Source organism: Lissotriton helveticus, chromosome 3_1, assembly GCF_964261635.1.
Source record: "Lissotriton helveticus chromosome 3_1, aLisHel1.1, whole genome shotgun sequence".
Taxonomy (NCBI): Eukaryota; Metazoa; Chordata; class Amphibia; order Caudata; family Salamandridae; genus Lissotriton; species Lissotriton helveticus.
The window spans coordinates 34,137,257-34,164,401 of NC_136061.1; the positions used below are offsets into that span (position 1 = coordinate 34,137,257).

General features: G+C 47.9%; 1 protein-coding gene across 8 annotated transcripts in view; it reads right to left on the bottom strand.

The window, feature by feature from the left end:
• DNPEP (aspartyl aminopeptidase) overlaps positions 1–27,145 on the bottom strand; it is a 1,185,204-nt gene that overhangs the window by 280,426 nt on the left and 877,633 nt on the right. The window lies entirely within an intron of this gene.

Consider the following 27,145-nt stretch of genomic DNA (forward strand, 5'->3'; position numbering starts at 1 on the left):
GCACCATGAGCAGAGAAGGTGACTGAAGAGTCAATACAAAAAAAAGAGAAAGACAGGTCAGCGATAGAGAATGAAAGCGGGAGGGCACAGGCATAGGAAGCGGCAACATGAAAGTAAGCGGGGAGTATTTTTGGAATATGTCTGTCTGCCCTAACGACTCCAAGTGCTACAACATCCAGTGAGTTACAGTCTATTCCATGTGCAATCTTTCTGTTATCCCCCAAGATAATATGACCCTCTCTCAGCAACCTACACCACCCTAGCAGCAATTAAGCCCCCTTAAAAGCCATCTTGAGCCTTATCACGCACTCTTATTTACTAGGCTTTTTCCTTATAACCCCGCCGACATATTGTGTACCACCAAGACAGAAACTTCTCCGCCTAGTACCGTTATAAATACATATCTGCATAAGAAAGTGTATAAAGAACCTAAATCAAAAGCACAGTGGCAAGTAGGAGAAGGGTCTGGCAAGGAGGAGGTAAAACGCTTGAGGTGCTTAGAAGTGAACCAAGATGTAACGTCAGAAGCTTAGAGCCAGAAAAGAGGTAAGATCAGTAGCATCAAGAGAGAGAATTTGAATACACAGTGCGACCAGGCGCAGGAGTAAAGAGTAACACAGCTGGTCAGCCAGGAGGACAGGTTGTTTTCAGTGCGGGAGCTCTAACCCGTGCTGAGAGGGATTACAAGGAGGTGAAAATGAGAAAGATACAGGGAATCTCAACAGATGAGACCGCAGAAGAAAGAAGACAGGCACTGGTGTGTGGAGAAAGAAAGGAAACTAGAGACAGAAGGGAAGCGAAGTGGTGGAAGAGGCCATAGAGGGAACACCAGGTGAGTGAAGGCTGCAGTGAGTAAAAGTAAATGGGACCAGCGAGCGCCTAGTTGATTAGTCCATCATGATCATAGCCTAACACTACTCTCTCCGGCCTCAACACTGATCAGTGTCAGTCTTCCAACAATGGGATCTCCAGCTTCACACCCAGTTCAACAGGAGTTTACTACAGCACAACAAGCTATGACTTCCTGGGCTACACAGACTCCTCGGAGCCTTATCATGGCTGTCAGATGTAGGTTGCCTACATAAACGTGTGTGGTATCTGGTAAGGATGCTGCCTGATGATAGGAGGGTTTGGGGTTGGAAGGTCCTGGGATTATGCACCAGCAATGGAATGGTTTCATGGACAACGCCGAGAGGACTGTAGAAGGCTCCAGGCTTACCACTTGGTGGATGAGGCACTTATGGAGATTAAAACTTATATTACTTTCGTCTTGGTGCCCTCTCGGTTTCTTGGATTCACCTTACCTTCACAATACAGGTGTAGCCGATATTCTAGATAGGATATTTCAGCTGCACACTATTAAAGCTTCTGTATTCTAGTAGTAAGCCCATCTCTGGCCTGCTAGTGGGCATAGTCACATACAGAAGGTGTCATGCATGAAAGTGTACACCCCATCTTGAAGAGCTGTCAACCCACTGTCTTTCTTCAACACATGAGAGTTTCAATACCCTGAGGTAGGGAGGTGAGCAGATGAAAACATGTGGGGAGAGCTGAGCCCAAAGAATCAGAGTAGAGAAGGGGGGGGACAAAGGGAGTAACTGCACACTCAGGATTACAACATCTGGTAGATGCCACAATTCCAAGGACCAATCAGACAAAGAAGTCTCAGAGAGCCTTCCAAGCAGCCCAACTCATAATGATGTACCAGGTCTCACACACACACACACACACACAGAGGGAGACATCTTGAAATGCTGGCTAGTTAATTTGTCTTTCCAAAATCCAGACAACGTCAACATTTAAAAAAATGAATATGTTATAGAAATTAGTAAATTACGCAATGTAAACAGTTTCCCCTCTGTTTTGATGGTATAATATTCAGAGGGTGTTACAGTCAGTCAGAAAGTAGCGTTACTCCAAGCTATTCTCATGATTTATGTATAACACCGCCCACACTCCGCAGCTGTGAGGAGGGCGTGGTACACACCCCGCTGGCGTTGGTTGTAACCACTTCTCCGATACAGAGCAATCGAACCAGCACATGGAAGTAGGTTTTTAGCCCAGGAGTGTCATTTGGGGGGGTACTCGCAGTCCGGCATGCTCCATTGACACAGAAATCATAGACAGACCACAAAACATTACCTGGTGCCACATTACACATGCGGCACCTTTGCCTACATAGCACTGGAAGCAAATTTAAAAAGGTGCGCCTAGTACACGGAAGGAAAAGCGCCATATTATGATGGACGCGCTGCCCCAGGGCAGCCGCAAACTCGCACTGTCCTGGGCGAGGCGCATTCCTGTGAAAAACAGAGCGGCTGCCTTAAAGCCACTCCTTGATTCACAACCCGCCTGAAATTTGAAGGGGGGATAGAAATTCCCTTGCAGGCGCGCGCAGTGAGTGACTGAGGGGTCAATGGGAACCCCTTTCCCCTCTCACGAGGGCTGCCATCAGGGGGCGCACTGACAATGCACCACCTTCCATCCCGAACTGCCAAGCCATGTCTTCACTGGATCCCCTTTGGTATCACTTTGTTCGCCCTAAGTTGGCAGGGTATGCCCAGACGTGGGTCCCTTGCTCACTTTGCCACTTGATTCAAGATAGCCTGGCTGATGAGGGGTAAGAACCCGAAATCGGTCCCAGGATGCTTGTTTCCGGTCCAGGGAAGGCATGGCTTGGCAGTTCGGGCTGGACTGTTCCCATGAGGCACAGGGTCAAGACTGATTTGCATATTGCCATGTCTGAACTGGGGTGGTGTGGAGTGAGCTAAATAATGGTGATGGATTAAACCCAGATCAGTTGACTGGGGGCGAGTGTTTGATTTGGTCAAACGCTCCGTCCATCATCCCCTTTGGTATCGCTTTGTTCGCCTTAAGTTCGCAGGGTATGCCCAGACGTGGGTCCCTTGTTCACTTTACCACTGGATTCAAGATAATCTGGCTGATGAGGGTTATGAACCCAAAACCGGTCCCAGGATGCTTGTTTCCGGTCCAGGGAAGGCATGGCTTGGCAGTTCGGGCTGGACTGTTCCCATGAGGCACAGGGTCAAGACTGATTTGCATATTGCCATGTCTGAACTGGGGTGGCTGAGTGAGCTAAATAATGGTGAAGGATTAAACCCAGATCAGTTGACTGGGGGTGAGTGTTTGATTTGCTCAAACGCTCCGTCCATCATCCCCTTTGGTATCGGCATGTTCCTAGCAGCACACCAATACTGCTGAACAGAGGGTGTACAGGAGCTGCAGGCATGTCCCAGCAGCACACCAATACTTCTGAACAGATGGAGCGCTGGAGGTGCTGCTAGCATGTCACAGCAGCAAACTGCAGGAAAGCGTGTTTCTGTAATAGTAACCGCGCCCCCCCCCCACCTTTTCCAGGTTTCTGAATAACCCAATCCCCAGTGCTTAATTTGTAAAATATTAAGTGCCAGGGCTCTGACCGGGAGGCCACAGCAGCTGGCACCACCCATCACCCCTGTCATCGCTGCCAAAACAACTACTAACCATCTCTCTCGCATGTAAATGCGACAGTTCAGATTATTCCAGGTCCTCAAAGCTCAAGGAATGGCTGGGGAGGCAGGTATTAGCACTATTTTGATGTATATTGTATTCCTAAACAAGGGTTGTTCTGCTCATCTCTAAATTAGAACAGTCTACCACATGGTGGCGCTGCTCATCTAAGTATGGTGTTGACAATTAGGTGCCAGTGCCGAGCACCGGAAACCAATTAAGTGCCAGTGCTGAGCACTGGAAAGCATCGACTCAAATTAAGCACTGCCCATCTCTCACTTTTGCAAGGTTTCTGATGCACTTTGACTTGATGTGCCCCAGGTGCCTGCCAATCAGCTTCCCAGGGCCTGTGTTCTTTTCCCAAGACTGTACCTTTGTCCCCACAATTGGCACATCTCTGGCCACAGATAAGCCCCTTGTAAAAGGTACAATGGGAACCAAGGGCACTATGACCAGAGATGACCGCTAAGGGCTGCAGCACCTATTGTGCCACCCTTACAGGCCATGCACCTTAACACGCACACACTGCCACTGCAGGCTGCATGTTTTGGTGCAGAGAAAAGCAAAGAGTCAAAATGGCACACCTGTGTGCCATGCCTACAATCCACTGCTAGCAGGGTGCACTATCCACAGGTGACGGTACAGTGGCATGAGCCCTGCACCCCTACTGTGTCTAAGTCCATTATTAGACATTTACACTGCAGTGCAGCCATAAAGAATATGCGGTCTGGGAACTGGTCATCACAAACTCCACAGCTCCGTGATGGCTTTACTGAAACCTGGGAAGTTTGATAGCAAACTTCTCAGCACATTAATCCCACACCGATGCCAGTGTGGGATTTAATGTAAAATACACTCAGAGGGTACCTTAGAGATGCCCCTTGAAAAACTACCAGCTCTGGGGTGGTTCCTGAATGGCATCCCGCAACACCACCAGACAGGTTTCTAGACCCCTGGGTCGAGAGCCTCCACACTCTGGGTCCATAAACAAAGCCCGTCTTGGGGCGAGGTGCCATGCCTCATCCCCAAGTTGGACTGTGTTCACGAAGGGGAAGCTTCAAAGACCTGCTGCCTTTGTGAGCTGTCCTTGCCATTTGCTGCCCCCAGCAACTGGCCCCTACCGGTTCTGACCCCCACTTTGGGTTGAAGAATCAGCAGGAATACTAGTTAGGGGGAAGAGGTGCGCCCACCTTTGCCTACTCGAACCCTCAGGTGGAGGAGGCGAGGTAAACTACACATCTCAGTGCCCACCATCTTGAAGATGAGGGGGCCAAGCCAATTAGAGAGAAGATCATGCCTCCCATTGGAGGATGGCATAATAGGGTGTACTCACCCCAAGGAAGGGACTTATTGGTCCTGACTTACACAACCCTGCAAACGCCCCTAAATTTAGTATTTAGGGGCACCACTGAACCTTGCCTCCTCAGATTCCTGCAACCTACGAAGAAGGACAGAAGTCACAGCAGAGGAGTCTGTAGAGAAGAACAGACTTGGACCCCAGCCCTACCGGCCCGCGTGCAGTTTTCAGAGATCCTGTGTTAAAAGCTGACTTGTCCTGCAGCCAGAGACCTCCAGAACCCTTGGGAGGATGGACTGCCTTCAACAAAGACCGATCTCCTGCGAACAGCAACTCTGTTCAAAAGAAACTCTAAAGAAAGAATGGCCCAGTAAGGTGAAATCTGATCTCAAAAGGCACCCCTACATCCGGCCAGGAGAAGAGGACCTGAGGTGCACCTATGTCTCAGAGTTCTCCAACTTACCTGCCCAGCTGACGGTCCCTGCAGCCAAAATCTAAAACGTGCAGCCCCCATAGGATTGCATTGGGCTCCCGTGATCGCCTAAGCACTCTGCACCTGGCTGCCCCTGCGCAGCTGGCGGTGTGGACTTGGTGCTCGCCTGGGACCCCCTTTGCCTGGACCTTAACCTTGGGAGCTTGGCTCCCAAGACTGAGTTGACTGCCTGTGAGCAGCCCCCAACCGAAGTGCCCCTCAGTCTCTGAATGTGTGTAATCAGTCCTTGATTGAGTGAATACAATAAATGCTTAACTTAGCCTCCCTAAATGCTGCTGAAGAGAGAGAGGGTGCACTGGAGGCGCTGCTGGCATGTCCCAGCAATGCACCAATGCTGCTGACAAGAGAGCGGATGCTAGCATGTCCCAGCAGCACACCAATGCTGCTGAAGAGAGAGAGAGTGCACACTGGAGGAGCTGCTGGCATCTCCCAGCAGCACACCAATGCTGCTGACGAGAGAGCGGATGCTAGCATGTCCCAGCAGCACACCAATGCTGCTGAAGAGAGAGAGAGAGTGCACACTGGAGGAGCTGCTGGCATCTCCCAGCAGCACACCAATGCTGCTGACGAGAGAGAGGGTGCACTGGAGGTGCTGCTGGCATGTCCCAGCAGCACACCAATGCTGCTGAAGAGAGAGAGGGTGCACTGGAGGTGCTGCTGGCATGTCCCAGCAGCACACCAATGCTGCTGAAGAGAGAGAGAGTGCACACTGGAGGAGCTGCTGGCATCTCCCAGCAGCACACCAATGCTGCTGACGAGAGAGAGGGTGCACTGGAGGTGCTGCTGGCATCTCCCAGCAGCACACCAATGCTGCTGAAGAGAGAGAGAGGGTGCACTGGAGGAGCTGCTGGCATCTCCCAGCAGCACACCAATGCTGCTGAAGAGAGAGAGCGGGTGCACTGGAGGTGCTGCTGGCATGTCCCAGCAGCACACCAATGCTGCTGAAGAGAGAGAGGGTGCACTGGAGGTGCTGCTGGCATGTCCCAGCAGCACACCAATGCTGCTTTAGAGAGAGAGGGTGCACTGGAGGAGCTGCTGGCATCTCCCAGCAGCACACCAATGCTGCTGTAGAGAGAGAGAGAGTGCACACTGGAGGAGCTGCTGGCATCTCCCAGCAGCACACCAATGCTGCTGAAGAGAGAGAGAGGGTGCACTGGAGGAGCTGCTGGCATCTCCCAGCAGCACACCAATGCTGCTTTAGAGAGAGAGGGTGCACTGGAGGAGCTGCTGGCATCTCCCAGCAGCACACCAATGCTGCTGAAGAGAGAGAGAGAGTGCACACTGGAGGAGCTGCTGGCATGTCCCAGCAGCACACCAATGCTGCTGAAGAGAGAGAGGGTGCACTGGAGGTGCTGCTGGCATGTCCCAGCAGCACACCAATGCTGCTTTAGAGAGAGAGGGTGCACTGGAGGAGCTGCTGGCATCTCCCAGCAGCACACCAATGCTGCTGAAGAAAGAGAGAGAGTGCACACTGGAGGAGCTGCTGGCATCTCCCAGCAGCACACCAATGCTGCTGACGAGAGAGAGGGTGCATTGGAGGTGCTGCTGGCATGTCCCAGCAGCACACCAATGCTGCTGAAGAGAGAGAGGGTGCACTGGAGGAGCTGCTGGCATCTCCCAGCAGCACACCAATGCTGCTGAAGAGAGAGAGAGAGTGCACACTGGAGGAGCTGCTGCCATCTCCCAGCAGCACACCAATGCTGCTGACGAGAGAGAGGGTGCACTGGAGGTGCTGCTGGCATGTCCCAGCAGCACACCAATGCTGCTGACGAGAGAGAGGGTGCACTGGAGGTGCTGCTGGCATGTCCCAGCAGCACACCAATGCTGCTGAAGAGAGAGAGAGGGTGCACTGGAGGAGCTGCTGGCATCTCCCAGCAGCACACCAATGCTGCTGAAGAGAGAGAGGGTGCACTGGAGGTGCTGCTGGCATGTCCCAGCAGCACACCAATGCTGCTTTAGAGAGAGAGGGTGCACTGGAGGAGCTGCTGGCATCTCCCAGCAGCACACCAATGCTGCTGAAGAGAGAGAGAGAGTGCACACTGGAGGAGCTGCTGGCATGTCCCAGCAGCACACCAATGCTGCTGAAGAGAGAGAGGGTGCACTGGAGGTGCTGCTGGCATCTCCCAGCAGCACACCAATGCTGCTGAAGAGAGAGAGAGGGTGCACTGGAGGTGCTGCTGGCATGTCCCAGCAGCACACCAATGCTGCTTTAGAGAGAGAGGGTGCACTGGAGGTGCTGCTGGCATCTCCCAGCAGCACACCAATGCTGCTTTAGAGAGAGAGGGTGCACTGGAGGTGCTGCTGGCATCTCCCAGCAGCACACCAATGCTGCTGAAGAGAGAGAGAGGGTGCACTGGAGGAGCTGCTGGCATCTCCCAGCAGTGCACCAATGCTGCTGAAGAGAGAGAGAGGGTGCACTGGAGGAGCTGCTGGCATCTCCTAGCAGTGCACCAATGCTGCTGACGAGAGAGAGGGTGCACTGGAGGTGCTGCTGGCATGTCCCAGCAGCACACCAATGCTGCTGAAGAGAGAGAGAGGGTGCACTGGAGGAGCTGCTGGCATCTCCCAGCAGCACACCAATGCTGCTGAAGAGAGAGAGAGGGTGCACTGGAGGAGCTGCTGGCATCTCCCAGCAGCACACCAATGCTGCTGAAGAGAGAGAGAGGGTGCACTGGAGGAGCTGCTGGCATCTCCTAGCAGCACACCAATGCTGCTGAAGAGAGAGAGAGGGTGCACTGGAGGAGCTGCTGGCATCTCCTAGCAGTGCGCCAATGCTGCTGACGAGAGAGAGGGTGCACTGGAGGTGCTGCTGGCATGTCCCAGCAGCACACCAATGCTGCTGAAGAGAGAGAGAGGGTGCACTGGAGGAGCTGCTGGCATCTCCCAGCAGCACACCAATGCTGCTGAAGAGAGAGAGAGGGTGCACCGGAGGAGCTGCTGGCATCTCCCAGCAGCACACCAATGCTGCTGAAGAGAGAGAGAGGGTGCACTGGAGGAGCTGCTGGCATCTCCCAGCAGCACACCAATGCTGCTGAAGAGAGAGAGAGGGTGCACTGGAGGAGCTGCTGGCATCTCCCAGCAGCACACCAATGCTGCTGAAGAGAGAGAGAGGGTGCACTGGAGGAGCTGCTGGCATCTCCTAGCAGTGCACCAATGCTGCTGACGAGAGAGAGGGTGCACTGGAGGTGCTGCTGGCATGTCCCAGCAGCACACCAATGCTGCTGAAGAGAGAGAGAGGGTGCACTGGAGGAGCTGCTGGCATCTCCCAGCAGCACACCAATGCTGCTGAAGAGAGAGAGAGGGTGCACTGGAGGAGCTGCTGGCATCTCCCAGCAGCACACCAATGCTGCTGAAGAGAGAGAGAGGGTGCACTGGAGGAGCTGCTGGCATCTCCCAGCAGCACACCAATGCTGCTGAAGAGAGAGAGAGGGTGCACTGGAGGAGCTGCTGGCATCTCCCAGCAGCACACCAATGCTGCTGAAGAGAGAGAGAGGGTGCACTGGAGGAGCTGCTGGCATCTCCCAGCAGCACACCAATGCTGCTGAAGAGAGAGAGAGGGTGCACTGGAGGAGCTGCTGGCATCTCCTAGCAGTGCACCAATGCTGCTGACGAGAGAGAGGGTGCACTGGAGGTGCTGCTGGCATGTCCCAGCAGCACACCAATGCTGCTGAAGAGAGAGAGAGGGTGCACTGGAGGAGCTGCTGGCATCTCCCAGCAGCACACCAATGCTGCTGAAGAGAGAGAGAGGGTGCACTGGAGGAGCTGCTGGCATCTCCCAGCAGCACACCAATGCTGCTGAAGAGAGAGAGAGGGTGCACTGGAGGAGCTGCTGGCATCTCCCAGCAGCACACCAATGCTGCTGAAGAGAGAGAGAGGGTGCACTGGAGGAGCTGCTGGCATCTCCTAGCAGTGCACCAATGCTGCTGACGAGAGAGAGGGTGCACTGGAGGTGCTGCTGGCATGTCCCAGCAGCACACCAATGCTGCTGAAGAGAGAGAGAGGGTGCACTGGAGGAGCTGCTGGCATCTCCCAGCAGCACACCAATGCTGCTGAAGAGAGAGAGAGGGTGCACTGGAGGAGCTGCTGGCATCTCCCAGCAGCACACCAATGCTGCTGAAGAGAGAGAGAGGGTGCACTGGAGGAGCTGCTGGCATCTCCCAGCAGCACACCAATGCTGCTGAAGAGAGAGAGAGAGGGTGCACTGGAGGAGCTGCTGGCATCTCCCAGCAGCACACCAATGCTGCTGAAGAGAGAGAGAGGGTGCACTGGAGGTGCTGCTGGCATCTCCCAGCAGCACACCAATGCTGTTGAAGAGAGAGAGAGGGTGCACTGGAGGAGCTGCTGGCATCTCCCAGTAGCACACCAATGCTGCTGAAGAGAGAGAGAGGGTGCACTGGAGGAGCTGCTGGCATCTCCCAGCAGCACACCAATGCTGCTGAAGAGAGAGAGAGGGTGCACTGGAGGAGCTGCTGGCATCTCCCAGCAGCACACCAATGCTGCTGAAGAGAGAGAGAGGGTGCACTGGAGGAGCTGCTGGCATCTCCTAGCAGTGCACCAATGCTGCTGACGAGAGAGAGGGTGCACTGGAGGTGCTGCTGGCATGTCCCAGCAGCACACCAATGCTGCTGAAGAGAGAGAGAGGGTGCACTGGAGGAGCTGCTGGCATCTCCCAGCAGCACACCAATGCTGCTGAAGAGAGAGAGAGGGTGCACTGGAGGAGCTGCTGGCATCTCCCAGCAGCACACCAATGCTGCTGAAGAGAGAGAGAGGGTGCACTGGAGGAGCTGCTGGCATCTCCCAGCAGCACACCAATGCTGCTGAAGAGAGAGAGAGGGTGCACTGGAGGAGCTGCTGGCATCTCCTAGCAGTGCACCAATGCTGCTGACGAGAGAGAGGGTGCACTGGAGGTGCTGCTGGCATGTCCCAGCAGCACACCAATGCTGCTGAAGAGAGAGAGAGGGTGCACTGGAGGAGCTGCTGGCATCTCCCAGCAGCACACCAATGCTGCTGAAGAGAGAGAGAGGGTGCACTGGAGGAGCTGCTGGCATCTCCCAGCAGCACACCAATGCTGCTGAAGAGAGAGAGAGGGTGCACTGGAGGAGCTGCTGGCATCTCCCAGCAGCACACCAATGCTGCTGAAGAGAGAGAGAGAGGGTGCACTGGAGGAGCTGCTGGCATCTCCCAGCAGCACACCAATGCTGCTGAAGAGAGAGAGAGGGTGCACTGGAGGTGCTGCTGGCATCTCCCAGCAGCACACCAATGCTGTTGAAGAGAGAGAGAGGGTGCACTGGAGGAGCTGCTGGCATCTCCCAGTAGCACACCAATGCTGCTGAAGAGAGAGAGAGGGTGCACTGGAGGAGCTGCTGGCATCTCCCAGCAGCACACCAATGCTGCTGAAGAGAGAGAGAGGGTGCACTGGAGGAGCTGCTGGCATCTCCCAGCAGCACACCAATGCTGCTGAAGAGAGAGAGAGGGTGCACTGGAGGAGCTGCTGGCATCTCCCAGCAGCACACCAATGCTGCTGAAGAGAGAGAGAGGGTGCACTAGAGGAGCTGCTGGCATCTCCCAGCAGCACACCAATGCTGCTGAAGAGAGAGAGAGGGTGCACTGGAGGAGCTGCTGGCATCTCCTAGCAGTGCACCAATGCTGCTGACGAGAGAGAGGGTGCACTGGAGGTGCTGCTGGCATGTCCCAGCAGCACACCAATGCTGCTGAAGAGAGAGAGAGAGTGCACACTGGAGGAGCTGCTGGCATCTGCTAGCAGTGCACCAAAGCTGCTTCACAATTATCAACAGTTCATAGCAGTCAAGAATTCAAGACATCGAGAAGAGGTCATGTTTGCACATCGTGGAGTACCTGATCTCACAACATAGTAGTTGGCCAATATCACAAAAATCATTAATCATATGCAGGAGGGAATAAGCAACAAAATGCAATTTGTTGGCCACACTTAATAAACTCATAAATATCTGTTGGCCAAGGGAACTCTTCCAACGCTTGATGTAAGAGGCACCAAATGTTATTCAGTCTTCACGACTCTGCCATAGACTATGGTGTTCAGCTTCACCGTTGCATGTACAGGCACCTACTTTGTTCATGATAGATTCACAGAAGGCAGATCTGGTCATTTCCAAAACTGAGCCAAGGATAAGTGAGCCAACAGCAGCAAACGTGTCAGCAATTTGCCCCCCAGAGTGTTGGAAGGAAGGGTCTTCTCCTGAGTAACCCAATAGGACTAAGGAGGCAGGATCTGTCGCGGTCAGCGGGAAGGAGAGGGAGTCTGGATACGTTAGAGCCCTTCATTAGACATCTTATCAGCCTGTCTTTTAGTTCAGGAATGGTGCCTAATAGATGGAAGGAGGCAGTGTTGCTTCCTCTGAAAAAAAAAGCCCCATATTAATATGGAGCAACTAGACAACCTGCGACCCATCTCTCTACTTCCCTATTTTGCCAAGGTAGCCGAGAGGATTGTGAATACACAGCTGACAGAGCACATCGGCAAGAACGGCCTCCTTCACCCCTCGCAGTCTGGCTTCCGCGCCCTCCATTCCACCGAGTCGGCACTACTGCATTCTACCGAGATCATTCGGAAGCATGTGGTCGACGGGCAAACAGCGGCACTAATTTTGTTAGACCTAAGTTTGAGATCGTCGCCCACCACACTTTGCTGCGGGCTTTGAAGAGGGGTGGTGTTGTTGATGGAGCTCTGAAATGCCTGGAATCCTTTCTGACCGAGCGCAGCTTCCAAGTTATGGAAGGGGCCCACTATTCAAGGAACATCAAGCTGATGCAGGGGGTGCCTCAGGGTTCCACCCTGAGTCCTACTTTGTTTAACCTTTATGTTGCCCCCCCCCTGGCAAAAGTAGCGGATAAGTTTGGGATTAATGCCCTGTCCTAGGTCGATGACACTCAGCTAGTGGTCTCCCTGACTCAGGCCCGGTCTGATGCGGCCGTCAACTTTATGTTGTGCCTGCTAGAACTGGCTGCGTGGATGGCAAGCAATTGTCTGAAGCTCAACGCCACCGAGGTACTGATAATAGGGAAGGCTTCTTCTGTCTGGTCATCGGCCTGGTGGCCTCAGACGCTGGGCCCGACACCGTGTGAACAAGCAAAAAACCTCTGTGTTTGAGTGGACAACAAACTGTCCTTCGACTATCACACCAGGCGGGTGACAGGTGCGTGCTTGGCATCCTACGAGGTCTTTGGAAGACCTTAGATATTCTCCCCATTGCATCCAGAAAGATCATGGTGCAGGCTTTGGTAAGCTCGCGCCTGGACTACTGCAATCTCCTGTATTTGGGCGTAACTAACAAGTGTATACGGAGATTGCAGGGTATCCAGAATGCAGCTGCAAGACTTGTTCTTATGCTACCTAGGAGAGCGCCTGCTGAGAAAGCGCTTGCCTCCCTTCACTGGCTCCCTATTCAGGAGAGAGTGAAGTTCAAGGCGATGTGTGCGAGTCACCGGATCCTACAGAAAAAGGGTCCTGTTGTATTTACACAGCCTTCTTACACCCTACGCTCCTACTCGACTGCTTAGATCAAGTGGGAGAGGGATGGTGCACATCCCTAAGATCAGGAGAGCATGGATGGGTGGCCGCTCGTTTCGTTGTGTGGCGGCCCGGCTGTGGAACACCCTTCCTCAGAATCTCAGATTGGAGAAATCCGATTCCATCGTTCGTAAAGTCTGAAGACCTTTCTATTCCCCGTAGGTTAATCTGGTGTGTCATTTGGTTTCTTTTTTCTGTTGTGGCGTTGATGCTTGGCTGTTACCTTAGCGCAGGGACACACTGGGTCAGTGTAACCAGGCGCTCTATAAACTCAAATAACATAACATAACATCACTACACCATCGCATGAGCGCCTGCTGGGAGTCCAAACGCACCGTACAGGACCATGATGGCATTCCGCGTGTCTAAATATGATGGCATTCTGTGTGCCTGAATATGATGGCATTCCGTGTGCCTGAATATGGTGGCATTCTGTGTGTCCGACTATGGTGGCATTCTGTGTGTCCGACTAGGATGGCATTCTGCGTGCCTGACTAGGATGGCATTCCGTGTGCCTGACTAGGATGGCATTCCGTGTGCCCGACTAGGATGGCATTACACGTGCCCGACTAGGATGGCATTCTGTGTGCCTGACTAGGATGGCATTCCGTGTGCCTGACTAGGATGGCATTCCGTGTGCCCGACTAGGATGGCATTCCGTGTGCCCGACTAGGATGGCATTACGCGTGCCCGACTAGGATGGCATTACGCGTGCCCGACTAGGATGGCATTACGCGTGCCCGACTAGGATGGCATTACGCGTGCCCGACTAGGATGGCATTACGCGTGCCCGACTAGGATGGCATTACGCGTGCCCGACTAGGATGGCATGCTCTGTGCCAGACTGATGGCTTTCCGTGTGCCCGACTATGATGGCATTCAGTGTGCCCAACTATGATGGCATTATGCTTGTCCGACTAGGATGGCATTACCCATGCCCGAATTGGATGGCATTACGAGTGCCCGACTAGGATGGCAGTCTCTGTGCATGCAGAACAATAGTGAGGTCGCGTGTGATAGTGCAGGACTGGTAGAAACCTCAAGAAAAGGCTCAAATAGAGCTCAATGCAAATAACAGCGGAGGAGGAAACAAGTGTGGGAAACCAGAGTTGGGGTACAAATTGATTTTTTGCCATTTCTGCCAAACACATTTTATCAAAGTAATCAGCAGTGACTCAGGAGAGGAACACAAGATTTTTTTTTTTACATGTATGTTTTTTGCAGGAAGTCGTGGCACTTCTCAGATTTGAAGATTACTTTAGAGCACGTGTAGGAATCCTACAACTCCTGGTGAATCTCTTGCAAACAGCGGTGATTTGACGACCAGAACCTGCTGTGTGGGCACTCGTTAGCAGAGACCCTCTCTTGGCTGTTGGATCTATCATTAATCAAACCTGTTCATGGATGAGTATCTTTGGTTTCCCCTGAACTACTTGAACTTCCTGTTATCGTTAGTGGGTTTTTTCTTTTGATCCAGGGGTGTGTGCCCCAGTTTCCTTTTTCCAAGCTCAGGTGATGCAGTATTGTCCTGGGAACAATGGGACGAGAGGTTTGAGGCTCACATGCAGGCAGCAGAAGGGGAAATATTCATTGCAAAGCGCATCTTAGCCATAGTTTAGGAGGTGCAAAGTCGGAGAGTCCGGAAACATCTTCGTCCTCTGCTGATTGATGAAAAGAGGAAGAAGAACAGAAACTAGAAGAACTTAATGCTGACGTGAAGAAACGGACTCTAAATATAGATTTTTTTTATGTAGTGGCAGGAGGCAGCTCTCCGGGCTGGGACAGTGCCCTGGGGAATCCACAGAAAATCACATCACTGACTTCAGGGCACTGGCTTTGTCGTGTATTTCTATAGGTTCTGAATCGATCCCCCTATTCCTGACCCTATTCTGGTTAAACTAACTAGCTAGTTAACTAACAGTCAGCCCATGAGGCAAGAACAGCCCCCATGATGCAGATACCGTTATCTGACGCAGTCACACTACGGCACAGGAACGTGTTATCTGATTAGGTCATAACGCTTGAGATCTAATTAGACAAGCGACATTCCTCCAGCCCCTGATAAGGCATACGACGTTCTCATAACAAATCAAACCTATGACAACCTGGATAATCCGTGCGGCCATTGTTTTGATTTCACAGAGAACTTTTGCAAAAGAATGTGCTAACGAGCAAGTCGTATGACATCTTTATTGACGTACCTATGTCCATCCTTACGTCAATCTCGGCACCTTTAAGGTATAAATATTGCCGACCTTGCCCTATGCAAACACACGCGTGGTGACAAGACGGAGCAGCCATACTTGCCGAAGCCGAGAGCAGAAGCAGACCCCGCAGGCAGCAGCCCCGCCTTCCTGACGCGCTGAGAGACGCGCTGCTATCTCAAGCCGAGAGACCCAGCACCGGCGCTTCTGGGCAGCCCTCGCAGGCAGCCTGGAATATCGAGAGCAGAGAAAGAGATACCATTCCTCATTCATCCTAAATTCCAGGTACAGAACTGAATAACCCCTCCTAGAGAATTCTTTAGTTATTCACTTGGCAAAAACAAACTTAACTTAAACTGTAACTTTCTATTCCCGCCCACGCATTAGACTTAGGTCAGGTACACGGGGTAGGCGTATTTAGAAACACCAGTTGAGTACGTTTAGTCAAATGTATATGTGTATGTAAATATATTTTAATCATTTTAAACATCATATGGCTCAGAAACCATATCAATGTTTTTACAGTATTATTTTATACTATTGCTTCTAATGTATGCACTTTACTTAACTATAAGTATTGCAATAATATCGATCCATTTCTCTTGTACGAGAAAAGAGACTGATCAATAAATAACATCTTTTATTGAACACGCCCGTCTCTTCCTTTTCTCTACATTCTGATGAGACTAAGAATGCACGTACTGACTGAGCAAAATAATTGCCTTGTGCTCACACGACTCTTGAGATTGACTCTTGATTAGGGGAGAGCAAAGTTGTCATGTTCTATGGTTGTCAGAAACTAAATCCCTTCTTGTCTAATCAGGGGAGTTCATCCTTCCTTGAACATTCGAGAAAGTTTCTAGCGAACTCTGAGCTTAGCTGGCAAACCCAAAAATTAAGTCTAGTTTCGACAGTAGTAGACCTAGTTAACGTCTGGCCTAGGCCTTTACTGCTGTAGGTACTATTCCAATGCGCAGAGCCTATTGGGAAAATAGGAGCTACACTACATGGCGCCCAACGCGTTTGGAAAGGGCGATAAAACTAACGTAAGACATTTAGAGTAACTCAGTCGTGCTTTCTCACTCAGACCCCTTTTCCCAAATACTCCAAAGACGTCTGGAGTGGGTGAAAGGTTATTATATCCTCCAAAACCTCGCAGGAGGGAACTCCTATGTATGGTTCTTGGTCTAGTCAACGTTGAAGGATAAAACAGTTCCAGAATATTGTGCATCTAATCTCTGTTTCCATAAGAAACCTGATCTGCAAACAAACATAATACCATCCTGTCTGTAAAATGGCAGAGAGTGATGATGAAAGAGAGGCAATTAGATTAGCTACTGAAATAGCAGATGCTGATGCTACCATGCAAACAGCAGACCCCGATATAATACTCATCCAGGTCGCCAAAAGGAGATCTATAACCTTAAAACTTATAGAAAATGGACTGACACCTAGAGGTGGCACAGTCATATTCGTAATTGAGGCACACGAATATCGGCAGACAGAGGTATACTATACATGGATACATTTTCCAGCAGCAAATGCTGTAACAAAGTACTTCCACTATTACAAAGTAGAGGAACCTCCTGAAACGTACACTCCTTTCGAGGAGGTGGAAGTACCACTCAAATTCCAAGAGCATTTGCTCTTATTTGATGGCGCCCTAAAACATAACAATCACATTACAAGGCTCGGTCCTTTAGGAAGACCAGGAGCAACGTGGCCGGTCCTAGCCGGATACACACCACATCCAGACATCGAAAGAATGCCTGCAGCAGAGCTGTTAATACAGCTAAAACAACTACTAAAAATTCACAGACAATTAGTTCAGTATGTAATGCGGACTTCAACAATTCAGCCAGCGATTAAACTACCACAGCTGACCCCTCACCAGGGGAACACAAATAAAATTACACCACAGAACATCCAATCCTGCCTAGGTAAAGTTCCAGCTAAACGGGAACAAATACCATTCTGGTTGGCACAGAAAATTACCCAAATAGAGGCGGTGTTTCCTGACACCACCCCATTAGAAAAACACAGGATTCTGACTATATGTCTCCCAATGGGAATCGCACCACACATTGAGGACTGTGACACTTGGGGTACAGTCTTTGCTTCCATCTACACAAAAACGCACGGTGTCCCATCCATTTCGGTGATACCAGATGTGCTAAAACAAATTCAAGATGAATACGGTCCAGAACCTGCTTTAACTCTTGGTATGAAATTACTGAAAGACTTCAAGCAGGTCTCGGCTATATTATTAGCCAACATAAAAGGTGAAGCAGCAAACGTGGCGATCCGCCAGAGGTTAAAAGAGACAGATATAGCAGACCAACCAGCTGAAATTGCCAGAATCATAGAAAAATCCTATGAAGAACTAGGCAGAGATAGTCTAGGTGGAATACCAGTAAAACCGCAACTGACTACAAGTCCAGAAAAAATGTTTTTTAATAATAATAATAATTCACCAAAAAAGAACTGGGATGGGAACAAACAATCCAATCCTAAAGAAAAGAAATTCCAGTCCAGAGGAAGGTCTCCTAGGCGAAGAGAGAAATCTCCAAACCCGAGACAAAGGTCACCCCAGAGTGACCCCTCTGGGAATAGATATAACCTTAGAAATAGGGATAATATTAAAAAACCTGATAGATATCAAGACATTGATACACGTCCCTCTCAATCTTTTCAGAATTCCTCGCAGAAATCGGAAAGAAGAGGACGATCAGAAGAGCACGCCAAGTCCAAAGACAAGGAACCTGCTCAACTGAAAAAGAAATTACAATTTCCAAAAAAGAAGGTAGCCAGTATCAAGGTAGTTAACAATGCCGAGAATACTGAGGACACAACTGAAAAACGGAGAGTGGGCTCAGACAATGCTAGACAGCGCAGCAGAGGTGAGCATAGCTCGCAAAGTCCTTATGAATCATCTGGAGACAGTGGACACGAATAAATACCTTCAAGTGGAAACTGCAGATACCAGAGTTAGCAAGCCCCACAAAATATACGAGATAACATTACGTATAGAGGGAGATAAGACTAGGAAAATAAGGGGACTATTTTGGGATAACCTCTCCAAGGGTTATGACATCCTTCTAGCTGAAAAAGACTGGCCACCAGAGTTTGTCAGGGAGTGCCCTCATGGCGAAGAAGTAATTATGCCTGCCTTCTCGAATCAAATTCCGATTCATAAAAAATATACACTTGCTAGAAAGTGGGCAGTGGCCTTAGCACCTGCTTTATATAAAAATCATGTAGGATGGGATGAGGATTCTCCTCCTCACAAAATCCAGTTAAAATCACAACCAACTGCACAAAGGCAGTACCCAATTAAGCAAGAAGCTAAAAAACAAGTAAATGAAATACTAGATCAGCTAGAATACCAGGGGGTGATTGAAACTTGCACCTCACAAATGAACAATCCTTTGTTTCCGGTCTCCAAACCAGACAATTCATATCGCCTAGTTTTGGATTACCGACACCTTAACACATGTTGCAAAACTTTTGCAGTGCAAAACTCACACAGTGCTGCACTAATGAATAACATAGTGCGCAAAAAATACAAAACAACCTTGGACATCTCCAACGGATTCTTTTGTCAAAACATAGCACCAGAGAGCAGATATTTAACAGCTTTCTCAGTAAATGGCACTCAAAAACAATTCTGTCGGTTAGCCCAGGGGTACAAGAACAGCCCGGGGGTATTCTCAGCGAGAGTAACAGAATTACTACAACTATATGATGATGAAGCATTATCTTATGTCGATGACATTTACTTAACAGATGATGACTTGGAGACTCACTTGAAAAGAGTGAACACCATAATACTTGGTTTCACTGCAGAGGGTTACAAATTCAACTTCAAAAAGTCCAAAATTGCCCATCTGACGGTCCTATTCTTAGGATATGAGCTATCAAGTGAAGGTAAAAGCCTGGCAGACAATTTCCTAGAGAAATGTGCCGTTATCCAAGCTCCTAAAACACTAAAAAACCTACAGTCAATTTTAGGCTTCCTAAATTTCGGAAGAACATACATTGCAAATTACGCAGAAAGGGTGAAACCCCTTTACGATCTAATTAAACCAGACTTTAAAAGATCCAGTTGGACTCAAACACACACAGAAATTTTGAGATCCTTACAAACAGACATGCTAATTAAGACAAAATTAGAAACCCGTGATAATACACGCAACCTTGTGATCCGAGTCATCCCAGGGAGATGCGGATTCACATACCTGACCTCTAATGAGGGAGAAAAGGTACCAATTGCATTCAAATCACACTTGTACACAAAAGCTGAACAGAGATTCAGCAACAAAGGGAAAATTGTTCAAGCAGTTCAAACCGCAATAGCTAGAGAAAAAGACATAGCTGACGGTAGACATATCACAGTCAGAACAGCTGAATCAGCCTTTGAGGCATTAACAACACCGTGTAATTTACCATCAACAACATTGGATCCAGAATGGATACAATGGGTGAATTCAATCACAACGGACAAAGTATACTACTACTTTGATCCAGAACTAGAAGAATTAAAAAATCTAAAATATGAAAAGACGTATCCTCTGCCAATCGACATTCTGCCTCTACGACATTACGCCTGTGTAATCTATACAGACGGACATGCTCAACCCTCCGTTTGGGGAGAACATGCATACAATCCCACATGTGAGATTACAAAAGAAGTGTGGCGCGGAGGTAAACTAAGACCTCTATTAACAAAATCACACTCAGTAGAAACTAATTCAGAACTACAAACTGAAATAATAGCTTTGAAAATGGCGCTAGATAATGCGGATCGCGAATTCCCGACACTTATAGTGTCAGATTCATATTTCTGCGTCAAAGCATATAACAAGGATTTGCAGACATGGATTCAGAACGGTTACAAAGATGACACAGATGCACCAATAAAGCAGAGACTGCTCTGGGAACAAGTAGCTCTTTTGAAAAAAGAACTACCAAAGACTCACGTGACACACTCACTGAGTCACCAGCGTGATGGCGTTCACGTTGTAGGGAATTCATTGGCTGAAGCAGCCGCAGCGGCAGCCACTAAATCGGCTCCCGTAGATCGAAAAAAGCGTACATTAAAATACATTGACGGCGAAACATTGCTGGCGGTGAAAACGTCATCAAAAGGCGACTGCTCAGCGTTACCGATCAATTATCCACTCAATTATACATACATAATCGATGCAAACTCCGTCCCTTTTGCTCGAATCCCTGGAGTGGGGGATAGAGTGATTCCAAACATGGACAGGAGAAACTTGTTAATCGCAGACGCACACATGGGCGAGGGTCTCAGACACCTTAAATTAAAAGATTCTCTGGAAGAATTACAATCACGGTACTGGTGGCCAGGCATGAGCCTTCACTACACCATGTTTGTAAAAAACTGCCCAAACTGCAACAGAGATCGCAGTAGGGAGAGAAGCAGTTTAATACCTCGTTGTATCAAGGCAGATAATATTACCAACAAAAAGAATGGCTTGCGATTAACATACACAGGCTAGTTCCACTTATAATGTAGATCCACAGCACTCGGCTGACGTCCGGACTGTTATACAAGATTTGCGAGTCTAAATGGCATATACGCTAAGAGCATGCTACGTTCGACCATTTTTTTTCACTCAGGCAATCCAGCCTGGGGGGGGGAAAGAATGGCCAAATGAGCACAGCCCAGCGGGAATCTTCTCACTTCCTTCCTGAGGGTATGGGATGGTGTAAAGAAAAAACCAAGGCAGAAAGCAATCTATAATGGAAAGGACATTAGGTTCGGGAGCTGGGTGGGTCAAACATCTAATAAGTGTCCAACGTAGTCTAAATAACTTGCCAAGAAATTCTCTGAAGGGATTCAGTCCGTACGAATTATTATTCGGAACTAGGATGTTGATCTCTGACCTTGATAGTCAGACTTCAGTGGTAATAGAAAAAACATTTGATGTCAAAGACCGTTTGGCTATTTTGCAGGACTTAAACAAAAAAAGAAAAGACCTGAGCAACATACAGTTGAAACAACAGCCAACAACCACTGAAGAATCACCACCTGTCCCAGCAAGACCTGTCTGGATTCCAAAAGTCGGGGATCTAGTCAGGGAGAAGATCGCGGTAAAGAAGGAATTTGGGCCTTCTTACAGAAAAGCAGTTCCTGTCTTGTCTGTCAACGGGACAAGATCAGTTGTACTACTGCCACTTGCTGGAAAAAAGGAGAACCGAGTTGTATCCATCGACCTGGTAAAACCACAACATGTGGCCGATAACAAACAGCAGGCCAAGTGGACTCCCAATAAGTAGCAGAACACCAAGGTTTGCTACCAGTACAGAGGTCCTAACAAAGAGGCTCATCACATTCGAAACGCCTAAAGAAGAACAACAAGGACTATGCAACAATGCAATAGAACTCAGACCTCTGAAAACCCAAATAAAGACATTTAGCAGAGACACACCAATCTACAATGAAGTTTGGCTCAGGGGTTAGAGGTGGCAGACCCGGAAGCTGAGATCAGTCCTGGACCAGGGTTCAATTCCCCACCTCGGTGGGTCTTGGGCTCAAAAATTCCATGGACTCAATAATTCTCGTTCCGCTGCCTACTCTACTCACGGGTTCACACTCTGCGACTCTGGGCAATAGCTTGCTTAATCTCCACTACGGCCCCTCGCGGCGGGATGCCTGGCTTTCACCTTGTGGATACCCTGCTGGGGTTATCTCACAGGGGAATACCAGGACGGGTTCCCAAGGCAAGCGCCTTGATGCCTTCGGGTGATACGTGCGCTATATAAATCGCAACACATTTACATTTACATTCCAAGTGAAAATGCGAGAAACAAAAATCCTGAACCAATTGGAACAATTGACAGAACTGCATCTGGTTACTTCATCAACTTTGATGATTCCTCTGAAGGTTTCAGCGAACAAAAGACACAGCCATCATCAAAATCCTTTAAAGACAAAGCTAATGAACTTTTGAAACAACTGAAAGAAACATATCTGGTTACTCCATGGATTGAATTTTGGGTGGGTTTTGGTGCATTTATCCTCATACTTTGGCTCATCATGGTATTTACCTTGGGACGCTTCATTGAGGGAAAATATGCTAAAATGGACACAGCAAGTCAGAACATCAACTTGGTCCTCAAACCACACACATCTTCACACGTCGAGAAACGAGAACTTTCTTCAGAACTTTCTTCAGCCAACTTCACAGCAATTCCAATACCTGGTGGGGTAGCCTGGGACAACACTGACTATGAAATTTATGGTCCGGTCGAGATCCTGAAATATCCACACCAAATCAAGATCTCCTTGAGTGACTTTGCAAAACCAAACTCATTTGCTGATGATTGGGACTTTGAAAGTATAAACAATATGATGTCTGACTTAGTAATGTCTGCTAAATTTACAAAACATGATTATTTGCAAGGTTCTACAAATTATGATAGTATGTATTGCTATAACCATTATGGTAACCATTTCTTGCATAAATCTGCACAACCTAGAAATGTTTTAAATTATAATCAATGGGAACATTGTGCTACACCTCCAAAAGGGAGCTCTAGAACCGTTTATGACAAATATTCATATTTTTCAGGTTTTAACATAACTAATGCTGAAACATTTTATTACAAATTGTCAAACAAGACAGGGATGAAAACCATGATAACCAACACGAAATTGATATATTCAGATTAATTCTTTGAAAAAATGAATACTTTTGGATTTGATTATTGGGACAAAAATGTTGATTTGAAAAGTGTTTGGGGTACAAAAGAATGGCAAGTACAGGGTATAGAAGCTTTGTTTAGAGCCTGCATGATCCCAGAACAAATGATATTTTTAAATGACACTGTTCAACAAACCACCTGTCTTGGCTTAGCCAAAATCAAAGATTTAAATAACCTGTCTATTCCAAAGCCAACAATGTTTAGCAATAACTCTGATACAGATGAAGAAATAGACATAAGCCATATACTTAACCAAAACAGAACACATCCTGATTGGAAACAATGGTTGATCTGGCCCACAGATACAAATAACTGTCAAGATAGATTCCTGAATAAAACACAGGGTTTCAAAATGACCAGGCCAGACCCTAGATATCCTCAAAGACATCACCCAGGGATAATAACAACCTACAGTGTGGGCAAATTATGCCTTCAATGGCTACAAACTTCCACACTGCCTGAAATTAAGCAACACCTAACTTTACTTACTGATGGTGCTGACTTGCGTGATTTCATACTGGGACCACGCAAACAGCGTCAAAAGCGTTTCATAGCAGCCTCTGTATATGCAGCATACAATGAGGCCTGGAAGGTTACTCAAATTGAAACAGCAGAGAGAATACGTGAAATTGATCGTATTAATTTGGAAAAATCACTTTCTGTAGTGGACAATGGGTTAATGACTCTGTCCTCCAGAATTTTTTCATTGGACAGCATTGTGTCTTCAGCAATCGATATATTATCGCAAGACTTACTGTTATTACAACATGGACAGTCACAATTGCGCTCTATTGTACAGCTTGGCTGGACGTTACAAAATCTGCGTTCAGGCTATGTGCCTTGGCGTTTAATCAACACAACGTCACTATTCCAAATCTTTAACCTTACTGATAGACAAATCGGTATGGCGCAGAAGGGTGCTGATTATACAATCTTGAGCATTGAAAAACTAGAAAGATTACCAATGACAATGTCAGAACGACCTGTCAGTGAATGGATAATCCACGGAATCATAAATATTCCAATCTCAACCTTCAGGTTTCAATACTGCCAAAAATATATACAGGCTGGCATGTACGAGAAATTGGGAAAGGGGTACCTTAAAACAACTTGGAACCTGCCCTATTCACATGCATGTGTCAGTAACAAAGGACAGAAAGTGTTTCTTAGTGGCAACAATTGTGCTATGTCACTAAGCGGCACGCTTCTGTGTAACGGTATTAGTTTGCACGGAGCCTGTGAAGGGAATTCATACAACCTTTCATGTCACCAGCAAGGCGCACCTGCAACTGAAATAGAACCATTCTTTCAAAGACTCTATAATGGGAGTTACATTCTTATTGTAGACCGCAGATGTTGTAGTCTTATGCCCGGGACTCCTTATCTCGTCACCACGACGGCGAAGGTCAAGTGCTGTGGACGTTCTTTGTTCCCCAGCTCCTTACCAGACAGGGAGGCAAGGGCATGGCCCGGTTTGAAAATTACTTCTATTCGAATAGACACTTTAAGCAGAATGAAAACAGTGCTTCTTCAGACGCCTACAAGGCTCACGTCATCTAAAGAAACGTATGATCTACAAGTCGCAAGGACGACTGCAGAGATACATACATTATTATCAACTAATTCCCCCGTACATTTCGCGGAAATCCTGAGCGAAATCTTAAATATTTCTGATACCACTGGGGTCTCAAAGGTATTTAAGACAGTATTTTCGATGGCATTAACACCATTCAAAGCCATACTGGGTATTTTTCCAGATTTCGTCCATTCGATTTTTGGCGGACTTCCCCTGATCCTGGGACTAATTGCAGGAATCCTATTCCTAGTCCTTATTTTTCGTTATGGCAACCCATGTCACAGATCAAACTCTCGCGACAATGGAAGATACGATCCTAGCCATTGGATACCGGGACCGGATATCAAAAATCCTGGGACTCTCCCGGCTTAGAGACCTAAATATGACTTGGTTTCTATCATTTCGACCAATGTGGCAAAGGTGTGTTTTACCTGTACTAAGGTGTCTGCTATGCGGAGAAGAATGCGTGTTAGACACCTGTCTGACACTACAATCGGATGCGCCGGTGGATGCAGATACACTGTTGGTTCCTACCAAGGTTCACGCACTGTGCTGCCCTCAAAGGCTGCCAATTCTGATGACGGCATTCCTGGAATCTTCACCACTACGATTGAAGAGTAGTGAAGTTCAAGATGAAAGCAGCATCGAACAGGTACGACCTTCTGTCAGCAATGCAAATCAGAATGTCAATGGAGACAATCATGCGCACGAATGCATGGTTACCCCTATTTCCGACTTAGTGGAACTTTCCCATGAAGCTGTTGACAGTTTTTTCGAAAGCCTGAATGATATGATGTTCTCTCCGGAACAGAAATAGAGACTTTTGAGTAAACTCGCACACGGCGTTCCCTGAATTCGGCCTTCAACCTTTAAAAATAAAGTCACATGAACAATTACAATCCAGTTCACGGACAGCAACTTTTTTCAGCAAGCCCTTAAAATATTTTTCTATATATTTTTTCCCCGGGACACTGATCTTCTGCTTAAAGTAAGAAACTATTCCTAGAGAACTAAGATTTCTATTTTAGATACTTTATATAGACTTTAGCTGCCCGCTGGTATGTTCACAAATATTTTATTATGTGATGAAATGGTCTCGAACTTCCTTTCTGTATAGCTATATTAAGAGCCATTTCATGTGTATTTCTCATATACCAAAAAGCAATAATGCATTACAATGCGTGTTTACACCTTTGCATTTTATTCATAGCTTAAGTGCATACAATATATATGACTGCAATTTTTCAGTATATTTGAAAATTTCGAAATGCATTTATGTATTTTGGGGTGGTAAGGTATACACTATACTCTATAGTATGTTGTACTATGTTATACTATGCATAGATTAGTAGATATGACCATAGTTAGCGTGGAGTGGGTGTCGTGTATTTCTATAGGTTCTGAATCGATCCCCCTATTCCTGACCCTATTCTGGTTAAACTAACTAGCTAGTTAACTAACAGTCAGCCCATGAGGCAAGAACAGCCCCCATGATGCAGATACCGTTATCTGACGCAGTCACACTACGGCACAGGAACGTGTTATCTGATTAGGTCATAACGCTTGAGATCTAATTAGACAAGCGACATTCCTCCAGCCCCTGATAAGGCATACGACGTTCTCATAACAAATCAAACCTATGACAACCTGGATAATCCGTGCGGCCATTGTTTTGATTTCACAGAGAACTTTTGCAAAAGAATGTGCTAACGAGCAAGTCGTATGACATCTTTATTGACGTACCTATGTCCATCCTTACGTCAATCTCGGCACCTTTAAGGTATAAATATTGCCGACCTTGCCCTATGCAAACACACGCGTGGTGACAAGACGGAGCAGCCATACTTGCCGAAGCCGAGAGCAGAAGCAGACCCCGCAGGCAGCAGCCCCGCCTTCCTGACGCGCTGAGAGACGCGCTGCTATCTCAAGCCGAGAGACCCAGCACCGGCGCTTCTGGGCAGCCCTCGCAGGCAGCCTGGAATATCGAGAGCAGAGAAAGAGATACCATTCCTCATTCATCCTAAATTCCAGGTACAGAACTGAATAACCCCTCCTAGAGAATTCTTTAGTTATTCACTTGGCAAAAACAAACTTAACTTAAACTGTAACTTTCTATTCCCGCCCACGCATTAGACTTAGGTCAGGTACACGGGGTAGGCGTATTTAGAAACACCAGTTGAGTACGTTTAGTCAAATGTATATGTGTATGTAAATATATTTTAATCATTTTAAACATCATATGGCTCAGAAACCATATCAATGTTTTTACAGTATTATTTTATACTATTGCTTCTAATGTATGCACTTTACTTAACTATAAGTATTGCAATAATATCGATCCATTTCTCTTGTACGAGAAAAGAGACTGATCAATAAATAACATCTTTTATTGAACACGCCCGTCTCTTCCTTTTCTCTACATTCTGATGAGACTAAGAATGCACGTACTGACTGAGCAAAATAATTGCCTTGTGCTCACACGACTCTTGAGATTGACTCTTGATTAGGGGAGAGCAAAGTTGTCATGTTCTATGGTTGTCAGAAACTAAATCCCTTCTTGTCTAATCAGGGGAGTTCATCCTTCCTTGAACATTCGAGAAAGTTTCTAGCGAACTCTGAGCTTAGCTGGCAAACCCAAAAATTAAGTCTAGTTTCGACAGTAGTAGACCTAGTTAACGTCTGGCCTAGGCCTTTACTGCTGTAGGTACTATTCCAATGCGCAGAGCCTATTGGGAAAATAGGAGCTACACTACAGCTTCAGGGCACTGGCTTCAGGGCACTGGCT